At 34.6% G+C, this 17,212-nt stretch overlaps 1 protein-coding gene across 3 annotated transcripts in view; it reads right to left on the minus strand.

Annotated features, from left to right (window-relative positions):
* LOC149562021 (Wound-responsive family protein) overlaps window positions 1–17,212 on the minus strand; it is a 120,761-nt gene that overhangs the window by 75,534 nt on the left and 28,015 nt on the right. The gene's annotated exons all lie outside the window — the stretch shown is intronic.

The raw sequence follows: 17,212 nt of genomic DNA on the forward strand, positions 1-17,212 counted from the left end.
CCTCGGTCACGTAACCTCCCCTTGAAACTAAAAAATCTCCCTCTAAATATCTTTATCTTCTCATTTAATGAAGATATGTAATATCAAGTTAGTCCCATGACTGCAAGTGTCCATGTACATTTATATAGTCAACATATATTCTCTCATCATCTTGATGCATCCTGCACCCAAAAGAGATTGATGAAGTCAACCTATCATAAATATTAATTAGTGTTACACTGGCACGGGGGTACAACGGTACAGGAAAAAAAGGGCCTCAATGTTACATCCCAAATTTTGACCTAATTTTAAATTTTCTCAGAGCCTTTGGATTAACAGGTTTTTCTTTCATAATCATGTGAAGTAGGTAGTTATTTATATCTGTTGTATTAACTGTTAATGAAGATGGTCGTTAACCATTATTTATATGATGTTTAGCAGTTGCTTGATTTTGGAATTATGGTTAATAATTAAAGTTTTTTTTGTTTATATGAAAATTATTATGGGACATGTTATTATGATGGAAGTGTTTCACGGGTGATTGCAAAAGAAGATGAAGGGGGGAGGCATTGCTAAATGAGATCAACAGAATGGGATACTAGATTAGTCCAGTCAATAGGATTGATAGGTATGACCTTAAACTTCTTGACAAGGCCCTAGCGACTTGAACTTCAGAATACATCTGTAGGACCCGCATGAGCTATTAAATAAATAATTTAAGGAACATAAAATAATCTAATTAAAATTTAATACGTACCTCAAAGGATTATAAGATGATCTTTCACCACATTATTATAATATATATTTATGTACATACACAGACATAAAAATGAAGTGACATCATAATGTTATTTTCTTATAATAATATGATGCCACCTCACCAATATATCTACATGTACGTAGATATATATAAACCATAATAATTTTCGAATTATAACCTTCAAACTTTCTTCCATTCTTTTTATTTTCTTTCTTGTTTGAAATCGATTTAACACTTGGCATTTTAAATTGTCAAGATAATTCTTATGTTACGGAAGCCAAGGAGTCACGTCTTTTCCTTTTTATTGAAGTCGTGAGTGAGAGACGGAGACATCTTTTATTTTTCAGACACCCGACTTCTATTTCCCAAGTATCCAACTTTGATATTATTTCCTGACACCCAACTTCTATCTTACAAGCATTCGACTTCCATCTAACCCACAGAATCCCTACATTACCATCTGATATACCTCTATTCAATTTAGCGTTGCCAATCCCTTTTCTGTTTGAATACAATATACCTTTCTTGATGAGAAATGTGACTGTAAATCACTTTGTGGATTTCGCCTAAGGATCGTTTAGAAAGAGAATTGGCTCATTAGCGTTTGGCAGGGCTCCAAACCTTTCCGGAAATATATCAGGTCATGTGGTCCATCAACCTCAAGTAATTTATGTATTTATTTATCAGCTACTCTTGTAAACCAAACTTCTTAGCAGTAGGCAATTGTAATATATCCATCATGTTTAAGTACCATTAATTGACTCACTTAAGGAGTTGTTATCCAATAGTAATAAAGTATCCATGACACAAAATCGTATTTCCTATATCTTTGATAATCAAAACCAAATGTTATTTGTTGCAAGTTTTAAAGAACATACTCTTCTAAATCACAGATTATGATAAGCTAGAAAATATATAAAATTCATGATTCAGTTGAGAATCATCAGACAGAGTTGATTGCTTTGAGAATCCGAGCAACTAGGACTCACTGGCTGAATAGCCATGAAAAAGGTGAAGAGGTGAGATGGAATTTGCAAAGACATGAAAAAGAATAAGATATGATACAATAAAACTAAATACATTTACTTAATAGCTCATGCTCGTCCTTATTAATGTTTTCCTATTGTCAAGTCGAGCAGTGGTGATCGAGTCATTGAACCCATCAGGAAAAAACATGGCCAAGGTAGTTTAAAGGCATGTTTACCATCTATTGATCATTGGATGTCAGTGGTGCCAGTTATGCAGACATGTCTGTCCATAACTGTGCAGACATTCTAAACACCAAAATGCTCAGATGGCTGGACTAAGAATATCCCAAGCCCAATCCCGGGGAGGGAGAGTCTTTCTTATTCAATAGATTGTTTGGAGATAAGTATGGTCCGAAGTTGGGAGGTTAAGCCTAAGTCAATGCTTCTCCTCTTACCAAAAGTTGAGGCTTACACAACCACCTAAAGACCCACCAGATGATACTAGTATATTTATTTTCTTCTTCCATGATAAGCATTTACTTTACTTGTATGTAGAAAAGATAGTTAATCGTTAATCTAGTTATTTCAGTTGATTATGGATATAGTTATTCTGAGTTAATCGTTAATCTAGTTATTTCAGATGATCATGGATATAGTTATTTTCAGTTAATAGTTAATCTAGTTATTTCAGTTGATCATGGATACAAATATTTTTAGATAATCGTTAATCTAGATATTTCAGTTAATCATGGATAAAGTTATTTTCAGTTAATCGTTGATAGTTAAAACAGTTAATGTCATATGAAAAGGAATTCATTTATCTATTTAACAAAGTTGGGGAAAATCTCTTTATAAACTGTCTTTGTTTGTTATGAAAAACCGTTTGTTACACTCAATTTAAGGACAGTGGGGGTGCAGAGGGGGGGGGAGGTTGCATGGCATACATATGTGACTGGAAATGCTAATTATGAAATGATATTTCAATATAAGTTATAACATACCAAATATAGTTGAATATAGAAAATTGAAATATCATACTAGATATGAGATGGAATTTGCAAAGACATGAAAAAGAATCAAATATGATACAATAAAACTAAATACATTTACTTAATAGCTCATGCTTCGTCCTTATTAATGTTTTCTTGTTGTCGAGTCAAGTGGTGGTGATCGAGTCGTTGAACCCATCAGGAAAAACCATGGCCAAGGTAGTTTAAAGGCATGTTTACCATCTATTGATCACTTGATGTCAATGGTGCCAGTTATGTAGACATGTCCGTCCATAACTGTACGGACATTCCAAATAACTTCTTAGAATGAGTTCATAACCAATGACCATTGAACTTAGTAACATAGTCATAGTAAAACTTCTAAACATAATAATGATAATGATAAATGAAAAATATAAATCATACATAGTACCACATAAATCAACCATTGACTATCAAATGACAAAGATGAAAGATTCAAAATTCATTGTTCAAATATGATATATTATAAAGATACTCATGATTGCAATGAGCAGAGTAGCATGAAACAGTGAAATGAAATAATGTATCATGGCCACATCAAAGTGATTACAATCAACAAAATGTCAATAATGAGAATGTAAGGGTGGGAGCTCTCTAATAATCCCCTATACCAAAGTCCTCATCACTAGAACTACTAGACTCCTCATGGGTAAGATCCTAATCCTCCAAAGGAACACCAACTAGCCCTACGTTGACTTCTATTGCATTGTCATCCTCATCAATCTGAGTGGGATCCACAGACTCTACATCCCATCGTGTTGTTGGGCTCTACTTGTACTCGCATGTCTTGCGATCTTTGAGCCGCAAGAAACTATGTACAACAACAAACTTCTCCACTCTCTTAGAGGTAAGTACGTTCCTCTTAACAGAGAAGATGAAGCTATAAGTAGACCAATTCTTCTCTACAGTTGAGAGCTAGAAACCTGAAATAAAAAACTTGAAAGTTACAACTTACAAACAAACAAACATACAATTTGTGATAAAAGATAAATGATAAATCAATGACTCATAAATCAGTAAAGTAAAACTCTTAAAGTTAAGATTATAAAAGGGTGGAACTACAAACCTGAGAAAGGAATCGGATGACTAGTGAGGTGATCTTTGACTTCTGTGATTCATGACATTTCCACCACAAAATGGGATTTTTTTGTTCCATAGTTTTGAGATCCACCTGTTCAATATCCGAGTGGGATCCACAGACTCTACATCCCATCGTGTTGTTGGGCTCTACTTGTACTCGCATGTCTTGTGATCTTTGAGCCGCAAGAAACTATGTACAACAACAAACTTCTCCACTCTCTTAGAGGTAAGTATGTTCCTCTTAACAGGGAAGATGAAGCTATAGGTAGACCAATTCCTCTCTACAGTTGAAAGCTAGAAACCTGAAACAAAAAACTTGAAAGTTACAACTTACAAACAAACAAACATACAATTTGTGATAAAAGATAAATGATAAATCAATGAATCATAAATCAGTAAAGTAAAACTCTTAAAGTTAAGATTATAAAGGGGTGTAACTACAAACCTGAGAAAGGAATCGGATGACTAGTGAGGTGATCTTTGACTTCTGTGATCCATGACATTTCCACCACAAAATGGGATTTTTTTGTGCCATAGTTTTGAGATCCACCTTTGCAATATCCGAGTATCCTACAAGTTACAAGTTTACAACATAATATTAAAATGAACTTAGAACACTGAATCAAGAATTAAGGATTACCTATAAGACTGGAAAATTCCAACCACCCAATGCAAATCTAACTAGTAGTCTCACTATCATACACCCTAGTAATGCACCGAAAGAACCCATTCTTCACCTCATCATCCTGAAGTGGTGTGACGCTACCAAGCCTAGGTTGTACCACTTCAAGTTCAATGCATAGGCAGCCATGTGGAAATAAGTGTTCAACTTCTCCCACTTGCGGTGAATGATAAGTTGAGAATGCCCTATATAGAATGCTACAGTGGGGTCTCTCTCACACACAGCAGCCCTCATCTGCCCAAGCACGGAATCAATGCACTCATAAACCTCTCTGAGACTAGGTGTATCTGCATCTCCATATCTAATATACTAGAACATTGGGGTAATGATGGAGACTATGTATTTTGCATCACTCCAAAATCGATTCCTCTTCACTGTCTCCTTCACCCTCTTCTCCTGTTTTGTTCTAAACTTAGGCCATCAATTCCATTCTTGTGTTATAATAGTTGGGTGGATATCTTGCAACCAACTGTTTTATTAATGCACTCATAAACCTCTCCAAGACTAGGTGTATCTACATCTCCATATCTAATCTCTTAAAACATTGGGGTAATGATGGAGACAATGTATTTTGCATCACTCCAAAACTGATTTCTCTTCATTGCCTCCTTCACCCTCTTCTCCTGCTTTGTTCTAGACTCAAGCCATCGATTCCATTCTTCTGTCATAACAGTTGGATGGATATCTTGTGACCAAAAATTTTATTGATATCCAATTGCAAAATAGGTAGACCAACCACAGCGTATGAGACAAAGTCTCTCCTACCTTAAAAGGAAGGTCCCCTTGTCACTGTTCCTTAGACCAACTCAAGGTAAGCAAAAAGTTGAGAGGTTCATAAGGGGTGTTACCAATATTCTTTCCTCTTAACTTTCAGGAAAGAATCCACTTAACCATGTAGCGAGTAATGGGCAATATGAAATCTCTAACTACACTTTTATCTAGTAGCTAGAAATTGTGATATCGATAAACCAACACCAACCCAAAGGCTGATTCAAAGCGTACCGGTTTGGCTCTAACTCCTGTTTGTCTAATTTATAAGAAAAATCACTACCCCTAGGGTGCAAAGTCTTCTAGAAGTAAGGAAATTCTAACTATTTTTTGTGAATTTGAGATGGTAACACAAGCTACAGTCAAAGCGTCTACTCTATGTATTACCACAACCGCTCCCAGTCAAATTTTCGACTCCGATTGCTTATTAACTCACTATGCTCTATTCTTGAATACACAATAATAACATGAATCAAAGACAATAGGCACAAATTATTGTCAAAGCTTCTAATTTGCTCTATCACAATTGCTTCGAAATCAATTGCTTCGAAATCAATTGCTTCCTTTATTCACTTTTCTCCCAAATTGGCACTACACAATCAAAGTTATGCTTGCACAAGTTTGGCAAAGCTTTCTTGCATACAACAAAAGATGATTTTTACAATAAGGGGGCACTCCTTATATAGGAAAAAGTGAGAAAAAAGGAGGAAAACGTGGGAGCAGCTCAACCAACTTTGATCTGGTCTAACTAGGTGAGAAGAATTATTGGATTACATGTCTAAAAGACATGTAATTGGATTACATGCGATTGCATTACATGCTTTTGAGTCACATGAGATTGGATTACATGCAATCCATCTTCTGCATCTACAAAGAAGAAAACTACACTTGAAGAAAAGATAAAATTGTTAATTCTGAATGAATCAATCATGTAGACTATCAGCAAAAGCCTTGTATTTCGTGATGATCACGGGATTGGGGATTCTTGTTATTATGCGCCACGACATCCTCTTTGATGAGTTTCTAGTTATCATTTGAAATCTTAATGTGATTAAGTTTTTTCTTGTTTGAATTGTCATGAATTCTTCCTTGTAGATTGCCACATTATGGAGTCTCTGACACTTTGATGACATTCTCAATTGTGTCTGAATGTAAACTCGGAATAACTTTCCACCAACACCTTTAATTTTTTTTTTTTGAAGCAAAGTGCTTGGCGCATTCCCACACGAACTCAAGTTCTCAAGTAGCCATTGGGAGAATGGAGACCAAATGAATTATTGCTTGTTTTGATTCGAAGCACGCCTTCTTCACTGGATCTCTTCATTCTTTGTAGACATCAATAATAAAAAGACCAATGCCTCTGCTCATCCGGGCAACAGAGCCAACTGCAATGAAGATTATCACGTACAACTTTATAAAGTTCTATGTACTTGAACTATAACAATTTAATAATCGAGACAAGTATATATACACAATTTTAAACTAGTCTAGATTACACTTTAACTCCTAAGGTAGGGAGACAAATTGGATATAGACACAGAAACAATTCAATATTTCACTATATCTATAATGATCAAGTCTAAAATGCCATAAATGACCATGTCCACTTATCTGACATTTAAATTGGTTATGGAATTTTGAAATTGATTATAAAGGAAGAATCAACTGCAATTTAAATCTCCAAGCCTTTAATAAAAATAAACAGAGGGCCTTTTATTTTATTATTAAAATAAAATATTTGAACTCATATTACAAAGCCATGCTTTAAGCTCCTTATTCCTCCTTACAAGTATTCTTCTTTCGCATTTTTTGCTTTTCAAATGTCTCTTTTCGAATTCATAAATTCTTCTATTTATATCCTTATATCCTTAAGGATGTGACTTTTCAAAAATAAAGAGTCATATCCTTTTATTTATAAATCATCTTGGTTTAATGTTAAATAATATTAATTGCACCTCTTGGTAAATAAAATTTTGACTATACTTAATTTTAAATGACTATACCCGATTGCATTATTGACGGTATTGCATCAACACCCGACTCTTAACACTCAAATGTTGCCCTTCGGCATATAGTCTGTTTTAACATGAATGATGTGGAATCTCAAAACGCCAATTCAGCATTGGGCACTAGGCATAACATTTCATACAAAGCCGCCCCCAACAACACTTCTTCTCTAGCTATTCATTTTGTCTTTCATTAGGTATTGGATGAATGATTTTGCAAAAGAATTCCGCTCATTGAACATCACAGAGAAGCATTGGTTCATTGGTTCTACATTTCAAATAATCTCCAAAAGGCATCATAATTGCAAGATTTTTAAATCATCCAATCTTACAGTCTTTCAAACCTTGATATATGATACATGTTTGTCGTTATTACATCTTTCCCTTCATGGATATTGAGCAAGGGATTTACGGTTTCCGTTTATCAAGGTATTGTCCTATTTTATGAGTCGTTGATGTCGTTCTTTGCCTTTGGCATATTATGTTGTGCACTCCATGTGAATTCCTACTTACCAGAAAGGTTGTGCCACCTTCTGTGTTTGTCATTTCATACAAGACTTAGCCTATTATTGTCTTCAACGTTGTCAACACCTTCATATCGGAACATTATATATGCTCCATTCTCTTTGATAATTATCTAGAAATGATTCCTGGTTCATCCTGTCACTTGTTTCCATCTTTTGATATGATGGCAATTTTCACATCTTCTTGACATGGCTTAATCCCTATGTTTGTTGGCTCTCCACACAATAGGATATCTTTTCACATATGCAACATAAAAAACTATTTATTTGCTGAGGACGATACTTATACTTAGACACAAGTGGTGATTTTAGACCCAATTGCATGTGTATGTGATAAAAGAAAACCCACTTCCATAAAGCTTAGTCAAAAGTGGCAATATTGGGCCTAATTACATGTGTTTTAAAATATGTTTTTGAGTCTTACAAGTGAGACAAGGCAAAGTGGCAAATTTAACCCATTTGCATATCATCCCAATATGTAAATGGCTCTTAAAAATACATTTTTAATGACTTAAATCCTCACTCAAGCCAAAGTGGCAATTTTGGACTCAATTATATGTATTTCTAACATGTAAATGCCTCCCAAAAGTATGATTTACACTAAGTTACTAATCAAAAGCTCATGGTGACGATTTTTTCAGTCATTGCATATGTTCATAAAACATGTAAATGCAACCAAAAAGTGTGTTTTACTTCATCATATGAGGTTTTTTTGTCAAACACCTCAAAGTGGCGATTTTTAGCCCAAATACACATGCTTTTTGCTTTCAAAACTTCACTTTTTGGGGCATTTTTCTCCAAAAACGGATTTTGCAGCCTTCAAATGCTCATATCTTGAGCATTTCTTAGTCGTTTTGATGATCTATGGGTAGTTTTTGCCTAGAATCACCCAAAGAGCACATTGGGCTACTCAAAAAGGGAGTTCGTTGAGTGTTTTCTTCATTTCTCAACCCATCTAGGGTGCGTTTTTGCTCAAAATGGCTCTAGTTCTGAGCAATTGGGACCATTAAAACAGCAAGTGTTTGGATCAAGGTAAGTTTGAAAGCATTTTCTATCATTTCACAACCCATCTAGGGCATGTTTTTGCTCAAAAATGCCCTAGTTTTGAGCAATTGGGACCATTAAAACAGCAAGTGTTTGGATTAAGGTAAGTTTGAAAGCATTTTCTATCCTTCCTAGCTTGCATTCAAGTCTCTTAAATCAGTCAATATGCTTTGGATGTCATTTTACAAATCCTTTGCATGTTCAACATTCTTTGGTCAAAATGGTTGCTAAAATGATGCAATTTTTTGCTTTAACTTCCTACACTTGGCAAGCTACGAATTTTGACTTATCTCTTGTAAGGATCGTGTCAAGATTTGAAATTTATTTAACACTTATCTTCCAATCTTTCTAAATCCATGAAATCTCTTTGATTGCATTTTCAGATTTTTCACAAGTGTTTAAAACGACTTCTTCTCTTGCCTCTTGATAAAATGGTATGATTCCTTGTTAATTTTTCTTAAGGCATTTTGGTCTTTTTTTTTCTTATTGCAAGTCTTTCAATTTACATTTTCGGATTTGCATGTTTCTATATATATGTTGTCTCTTCTTTTTCTTTCATCTTCTTCAAGTTGCATATGCAAGGTTTCATTTACTTGCATATACAATCGGGGATAAATTCTCATTCTAATATAGAAGCAAGTCCCCCTTTTCCCCTCATGAGAACACAAGTGCAAGTCCCACCAATATGCATTCCATGAACCTCCATATGGCTACCCTATGGTTGAAAAAGAATTCCCCACATGCTTGCCGGATATGTAACATGATTTATGCCCATCAAAGCATGCTATGTTACCATTTCATTACACTTTACTCCTCATTTGCACATTTTAAAGCTCATTGTCTGCATATGCAATCCACTCCAAAAAACCCGTTTTTGGCTATTCTAGCCATTTTTTAGTCATTCTGAGCTTGAACCATTTGCTCATTCATTGTCTCCAACCATTCCATACCCTTTCCCTATACATACCTTGCTCGAATCTGTGTTTTTACACACCCAAGTTTGTTATGGACCCTTCATATGACGATGTTCATATACTATGTAACTTTCATATGATAGTTGCATAGGCACACCATTTGGCTATGTCAAGAGAAGTTACACCAGCAAAAGGGAAGGAGACTAATGTTGGATTGAATGACATTCTCAAGTCACTCAAGTCAATCATCAACTCAAGTTGTTGGATGGGGATCTTGGTGTCTGGATTAGCATGACGTAGATTGATTTGGACATCTTGTGTGAGTACGAAGTCATCGCGTCTATTGAGATGTACCATTATTATGTGCATGTGAAGAGCAACAAAGAGCAAGTTTTACAAGTACTTGTAAAAGATGTGAAGGAAGCAATAGTAAAGATAACTAACCAAGAAAGCACGATCAGAGAAGCATTCCGAGGGCTATCATGCGAAATCGTCACTGAAGATAACGGACTCAAGAATCAAGAAGATGTTCTCAGAGTTTGCAGAGGCCATCCGCTTATAGCTTGAAGTGGATGACTTCAATATCAATGTGTTGGATATGTATTTGAAATTGAAGACCCAACATTGTTCAACTCTCTAGTTCATTGTCTTCTCTCTCATTGTTGATGTGCTTCCTTCTCTTTGTTTGTTGCAATCTCCTCCTCTATTAGAAATTTCTTTTTCTTCTTTCTTCATTGTTTTTATCCCATGTTTGCACCAATTTTGAATTCAAATCAATCAGAGCTTGTAAAATGCAAAAGATGACAAGAAAACATAATAATATACCACAATTTTGTTGTTGCATCTTGGGACTATCGAAGAATGATTGCAATGATTGATTTTGGATCTTATGGACCTATTTTTGGGCCCCAATGGCTGTCTGAGAATTGGGTGCATGATTTATAAATCGGGCGCTCAGTTGTTTAAACAATCAGGTGCCTGCTTCATGTAATGGTTGTGCAAAATCAAATGCAAATTTGTAACAAAGAGATATCCGAAGCAGCAAACATACTCAAGAAGGTTACAATGATCTCGCAACACACTGGTGAACCAAATGCTGCAGTTGTACGCGAGTCCCTATGAAAGTTTAGAGAGTTGGTTGATACCATGTGAATACTTCAAATCAGATTTTCATATGTTTTAAGAATAATAGTAGGAAAGCTACATGTAAAGAGCATCTATGTTGTAAGTACAGGATAACATGCACCTGTACAACCAACACATGTAGTTAAGTTGCAATCACCTCTGGCATGCAACTTTGAATAGAGTCAAAGTAGTTAGTTAGAAATAAGCCAAGGTGGTTGAGGTTGTTCCACTTTTTTATCCACCTTTCTCTCTCCTATTTTTCTATATAAAGGAGAGAGCTCATTGTAAATAATCATCTTTTGGCAAGGCGAGAAAATTCTGCTAGTTTGTATCGTGCACTCTAAGACTTTGTGCTTGGATGTAAATCAGATTTCTTTCAATAAAAGAGGCAACTTACTTTCAAGTTTTGTATTGATTCAAGGTGTTATGTGACATCATTTTTGATATTGATATTGACTTTTAGAGCTTTGATCAAGAGGGATTTGGATTTAATCATGTAGACGTTGAGCTGCCTATTACATTTAGAGCTAATTTGAACTTTTGAAGACTGTGTTGCAAGAGGACAAATTGTAATAGATAGTAGTGGCTGCAATCACTTAGATTTGAAGACTTTGGGTTTCAATTGTAAGTGCTTTTATTGAATTTGAGAGGATCCAATAAGAGACTTTCTGCCTTACTGGTTATTCTACATAAGTCTTTGTTCGAGACAAATGCAGGAGACTTTGAGTTCCTATTTTTATTTCACAAAATATAACAAATAAATTGCTGCCCCTGGTGTTGTTCTTACATCAATTTTAGGGTCACCGGTATTTATTGTAGCAATAAGACACTTTTTGTTAAGTTGAAAAATTATAGGTGTAAGCAAATCATTCATGAAAAAAGAGGAATTGATCAAGAGAACCATAATTTTTGTAATTTCAGTTAAGTTCCTATTGAAGCCACCTATGGTAAGAAGGGAGCCTCCCCTATTGCTAAGAGGAGAGAGAAACCTCATGAAATGTTGCCTAAAGTCACAATTTTGTAAGTCGTGGTCAATGACGTACAAAACTTTTAGCCAACAAAAGAATGTAACTAATCTTCCACACAAGGTATATATATACCAATGGCTACATATTATGATGTTTTCATTTATGAGGATCTTTATGGAAAAACCACAACTGGGTTTTTAAATCCAACTCTTTGCCGCACGTCAGGGATTTGATTCACAATGACCTCAACCCATCGTAAACCTTAACAATCTTGTTTGATCAAAATAAAACTCTGCACCAAATCAAAAAATTACTATAAAAAAAATCCAACGGGCCTTAATTACCATTTGTTACTCTTAGTCTCCTCCAAATAGTGTTGGGAGTAATTTAGTTCCTCTTAAAGGCTTGTAGATCCAATCACGAATCACCTATTTCATGCTTCATCACAATTAATAATTGGCATGGATTCCATGACTTCAACACCACAGGACACATTTAGTTTTTCAAATCTATTTGACTTGGCATCTCATTTTTGGAAGACACTTGAGGGAGTCACTCTCCTCTTTGCATATTTTTGGAGAATGATCTTGAGTCTCCTTCATCCATTGTTTCTTCCTTCATTAGGGTTCTTCCTAGTCTTGATGAGACATCATTGGAGACACTTCGTGATTCTTCAAAGCTTTCATTGTTGAGACTTCTCCCTTCTTCCTTCTTTATAGAAATGGAGTTTCTTTTGCATGCACCATAGGGTTTCTCTCCTCCCAAGAGAGGACATGTTTGTCAATTGGATTCTCTTTGGCTTCAAACTTGCTTTAGTGATTTTGAGGATACTTTATTATGGGAGAGCAATGTTGTCTTCATATTTCCCTTCATTGGAGGGGTGACTATATTGTATTCTTGTGACTGATGCAGTTCATATTAATGTTGAGACCTCCATACGTCACATGATCTATCACTTGTACATGATTTGCATCTCTTTGTTTTGGAAAAGAGTTTTGGCCCACAAGATTTTTGTTACATCCCAAACTTTTGACCTCATTTTACATTTGCTCATAACCGTAGAATTTAACGGATTTATCTTTCATTGTAAAGTAGGTAGTTATTTATATCTGTTGTATTAACTTTTAATGAAGATGGTCGTTAACCATTAAATGTTATATGATGTTAGCAATTTCTTAATTTTGGATTTATGATTAAATGTTTATATGAAAATTATTATAGAATTGTTATTATTGCAGCAGTGTTTTCATGAATGATTGATTGTAGGAGAAGATGAAGGGGGGGAAGCATTGCTAAACGAGATTATCGGAATGGGATGCTCGCTTAGTTCAGTCATCAGGATTGACAGGTATGACCTTAAACTTCTTTGGTTAGGACCCAATGAATTGAACGCAGGATACATTTGTGAGACCCACACGAGCTATTAAATTAATAATCTAAGAAAACATAAAGTAATCTAATTAAAATATAGAACGTAAAGGATTTTTCATCATATTATTATAACATATATGTATATACGTACATATAAATATAAAAATGAAATGGCACCATTATATTATAATAACTTAATAAAATGATGTCACCCCATTGATATATTTATATGAACATATGTAAATATATATTATAATAATAAGTGAATTATAATTTTTCCAACTCTTTTTTCCATCCCTTCTATTTTTCCTTTCCTTTTCAACTGATTTAACACTTGGCATGATAATTTGGCAAATAATCTTTTAACCTACAGAAGCCAAGAAGTCACGACTTGTTATTTAAATATGGAAGCCATGAGAAGAGACGGCATCACATTCCATACACCTGACTCCTTTTGTTGCTACATTTTTTTTAAATAATCTCTACCTCTAGAACCCCCAACTTCCTATCTGCAGTGATTTACATCCTTACCAATAGATACTTCCACCTTCAACACACCGATTTCATAATTCTATTTGTGACGATTCCCTACAATATCATTTGTAAAGCTTTGTTCAAGCAACCTCTTGTACAGGTATTCTTGTTGAGGATAAAAGTTCATATTCACTGTGGTGACGTCTTCAAACAACTGAAGGAAAATTGATTCAAATCAATTTGCAAGTTCTCAAAAAACTCTGAATTCCTATCAGTTCATGAGTTATCGTTTTAGATTTTAATTTACCAATGCTTTATTTCATTTTTCTATAGCAGTCGACTAGGCTTTGAAACTTCCTTCTTATCCATGATCACTGTATAAATCCATGTCATTGATAATGATTTCCTTCTTAACTCTCATAGTTCCAAAATCATCATAAAAAGAGTTGAATATTATCTCTTAAGAAAGAGTTTCTGAGTACAACTAAACCTGGATGTATGTTACTGATCTAAAGAACATAATTTATTTTCTCACAGTTCATGATAAGATATTCAAATCGATGAATGTTTTTAGAAACTATGCCAAGAGCAGCTTGCTCATTTTCCAAGAAACACCTGGGATTCACTGGTAGTGTAGCCATGATTGGTGAAGAGGTGAAAAGAGTAGATTGCTCATAATATTCCAAAACACCTGGGACTTACCAACTCTGTAGCCATGAATGGTGAAGAGGTGGAATGAATCTGCAAGAAAATAGAAGAGAAATCAGACATGATCAATTAAATTAAATTAAACATACTTAATAGATCATGCTCATCCCTGTAATGAAACCTGCTGTCAAGTCGAGCGGTGGTGATCGAGTCGATGAACCCATTTGAAATCCTTGGCCAAGGTAGTTAAAGGCATGGTTTCTATCCAATGATCACTTGATGTCAAAGGCGCCAGTTATGCAAGCATGTTCATTTCATAACTGTGCAGACATTCTAAACACCGGGATGCTCGAGTGGCTGGACTAAGAACATCCCAAGCGCGATCTCGAGGTAGGGAAGGTCTTTCAAATTCAATAGATTGTGTGGGGATAAATATGGTCTGAGGTTGGGAGGTTAAACCTGTGTCAATGCTTCTCCTCTTACCAAGCCAAAGCTTGCACAACTAGCTAAAGATCCTCCGGAAGATACTTGTATGTTCTTTCCTTCTTTTCTTTACATGCATTACTTACTTGTATATAGAAAGGATAGATAATTGATAATTCAGCTGTCTTCAAATGATTGTTAATCTAGTAACTTTCAGTTGATCATAAATACATTTAATTTCAGTTGATCATTAATTTAGTTATTTCAGTTGATCATAAATACAATTATGTTTAGTTAATCGTTAATGTAGTTAGTACAGATGAACATGGATACAATTATTTTCAGTTAACCGTTATACTAGTTATATTTCAATTGATCAATGAAAAGGTTATGGTTATCTCAATTAATTGTTAAATCAGTTAATGTAATATGAAAAGGAAATCAGTTATTTATCAACGAATGTTGGAAATTGTTTATTTAAACTATCTTTGTTTTTCATTGAGAAAATCGTTTGTTACAATTTTCTGCATTTGTGAGAGATTCTTTGCATGATTAGTTGTGCATGGGTACCTAACATGGCCTAGTTGTCAAGACCCATTTCATATTGAGCTTTTATATTAGTCTTGCATCATTTACATAACAATCTTTCTCACTTAAGTTGCAGTTATGTAATGTCCCCATTTTTGGCAAGGCCATGTAGTTGGAGTTAGCTCATCATAGCAACCCTCACAAGCTGACAAGGTGTTTTGGGGGTCCTAGTTGTGGATTTACTATTTTTAGTAAGTCTATTTTTGGCAATGCAGTGGGTGGCTTTGGTAGTTGGTCATCACCTGCGGTACATAACGTAAATAATTGCATGAACTCTTATTTATTCAATAATTATCAAGTTTCATTATTATAATGATATTTATATTATTATAATAATAGCATTAAGGGATATTTCTAAAAAGTATGTTGGAAAATTTCAAACGTTGAGTTCTTTTGGGAAACTTTCACAATTTCTGAAGTGGACTTTTTTAGGAAACTTTGGCCAACGAAAGATTATAAAAGAGAGCTCATTTCATTGGGAAAAGCATGCTTCGATATTTTATTTGTTTTTGATGCCTTCGTGGTTTTTTCTGAGTTCTGATTTTTGTGTCCTCGCTGAATTCTAAGGGTCTGAATTATAACTTGTTCCATTGGATCTACAGCTGAACTATTGTAGATTCGAATCTAAGAGTTATTCTAGAATTGCTTTGCAAATAGTTGCTGAGATAAAGCTATTTGCTAATATCTCCTACTGTTCATACTCTATCTAGGGAGAAGAATAATTTTGGGAATTTGTTTGGCATTGCTGTTAAAGGAAGTCGGTAATTTGCTTGAAGGCTTATGTTTCATATTATAGCAGCAGTGGTCTTATTTGGGACTGTCTTTTATACTGCAAGGTGGTGAGTCCATTCATATACCCACGTCACTTGCAAGAGGCCCGAATTCATCATTACAAATGGTTGCTACTTAAATCTGGCCAAATATCAGGTTCTTCATAATTATATCTGTGTTTGTAATTCCAATTGTCATTACTCACGATAACAGTCAAATTTCAATTCAATAAAGGTGGATGTTAGTGCAAATGATAGTTAAGTTTCAGCATTGAAGTTCAACATAATTGGTTACATCATGAGTTGTGATTTTTGTGTTCAAACTATTTTAGAATTCCATATATTTGTGTTCTCAATGCAATTAAAACAGAGACTTTTCATAATATTGAGTTAGCTTGCAAAGTGTTTGTCAAAATGCCAAATTTCTTGAATTTGTCAAAGTTATAACCAGCTGAGGGTTATTACAAGTTAAGAGAGGGTGTTACTGTAAACATCACTTACACATTAAGCTTTCTTAGGCTTCGTTGGCATTGAGTTGTTATAAATAAATTCTGTCATGAATAGGATGAAGTTAGTTATCCTTGGTGGCATTCTAAAAGATAGATGACAGCTCATTATTAATACTTAATTTAGACATTATCCTAGATGGCATTCTAGAAGTTAGATGATAGCTCATTATTTAATATTTAATTTAGACATTTACTATACTGTGTCATGCATTTAATGTTTATATCAAGAGTAGTTGTAATCCTGTGTTGTCACCTCGCCTATATAAGCAACGCTCATTTGTACATTGTATCATAGCAACTCAATATCAATTGAAGCAACCTCATATCATTTTTGGTCGTTTTGTTCATGCAAGCTCATGTTGCAACATGCTGTTGTGGTAGGCATCTTTCTTGGTTGATCTTCAAAGCCTGCAGCTTTGTAATGGGTTCCTTATTCCAACACATACTCCATAAATGCTTTATCCCAATATTTGCTTAGCAGCAAGTGTACTTCCACATAATATGTATTTAGTTAAGGTTTTGCAGGTTTTGTTCATATTTATGACAATCATATTTGACCACTGGATCAGAATTTATATTT

The sequence above is a fragment of the Cupressus sempervirens genome, chromosome 4 (genome assembly GCF_028749045.1).
Source record: "Cupressus sempervirens isolate cs-2001-9-10 chromosome 4, ASM2874904v1, whole genome shotgun sequence".
Lineage (NCBI taxonomy): Eukaryota > Viridiplantae > Streptophyta > Pinopsida > Cupressales > Cupressaceae > Cupressus > Cupressus sempervirens.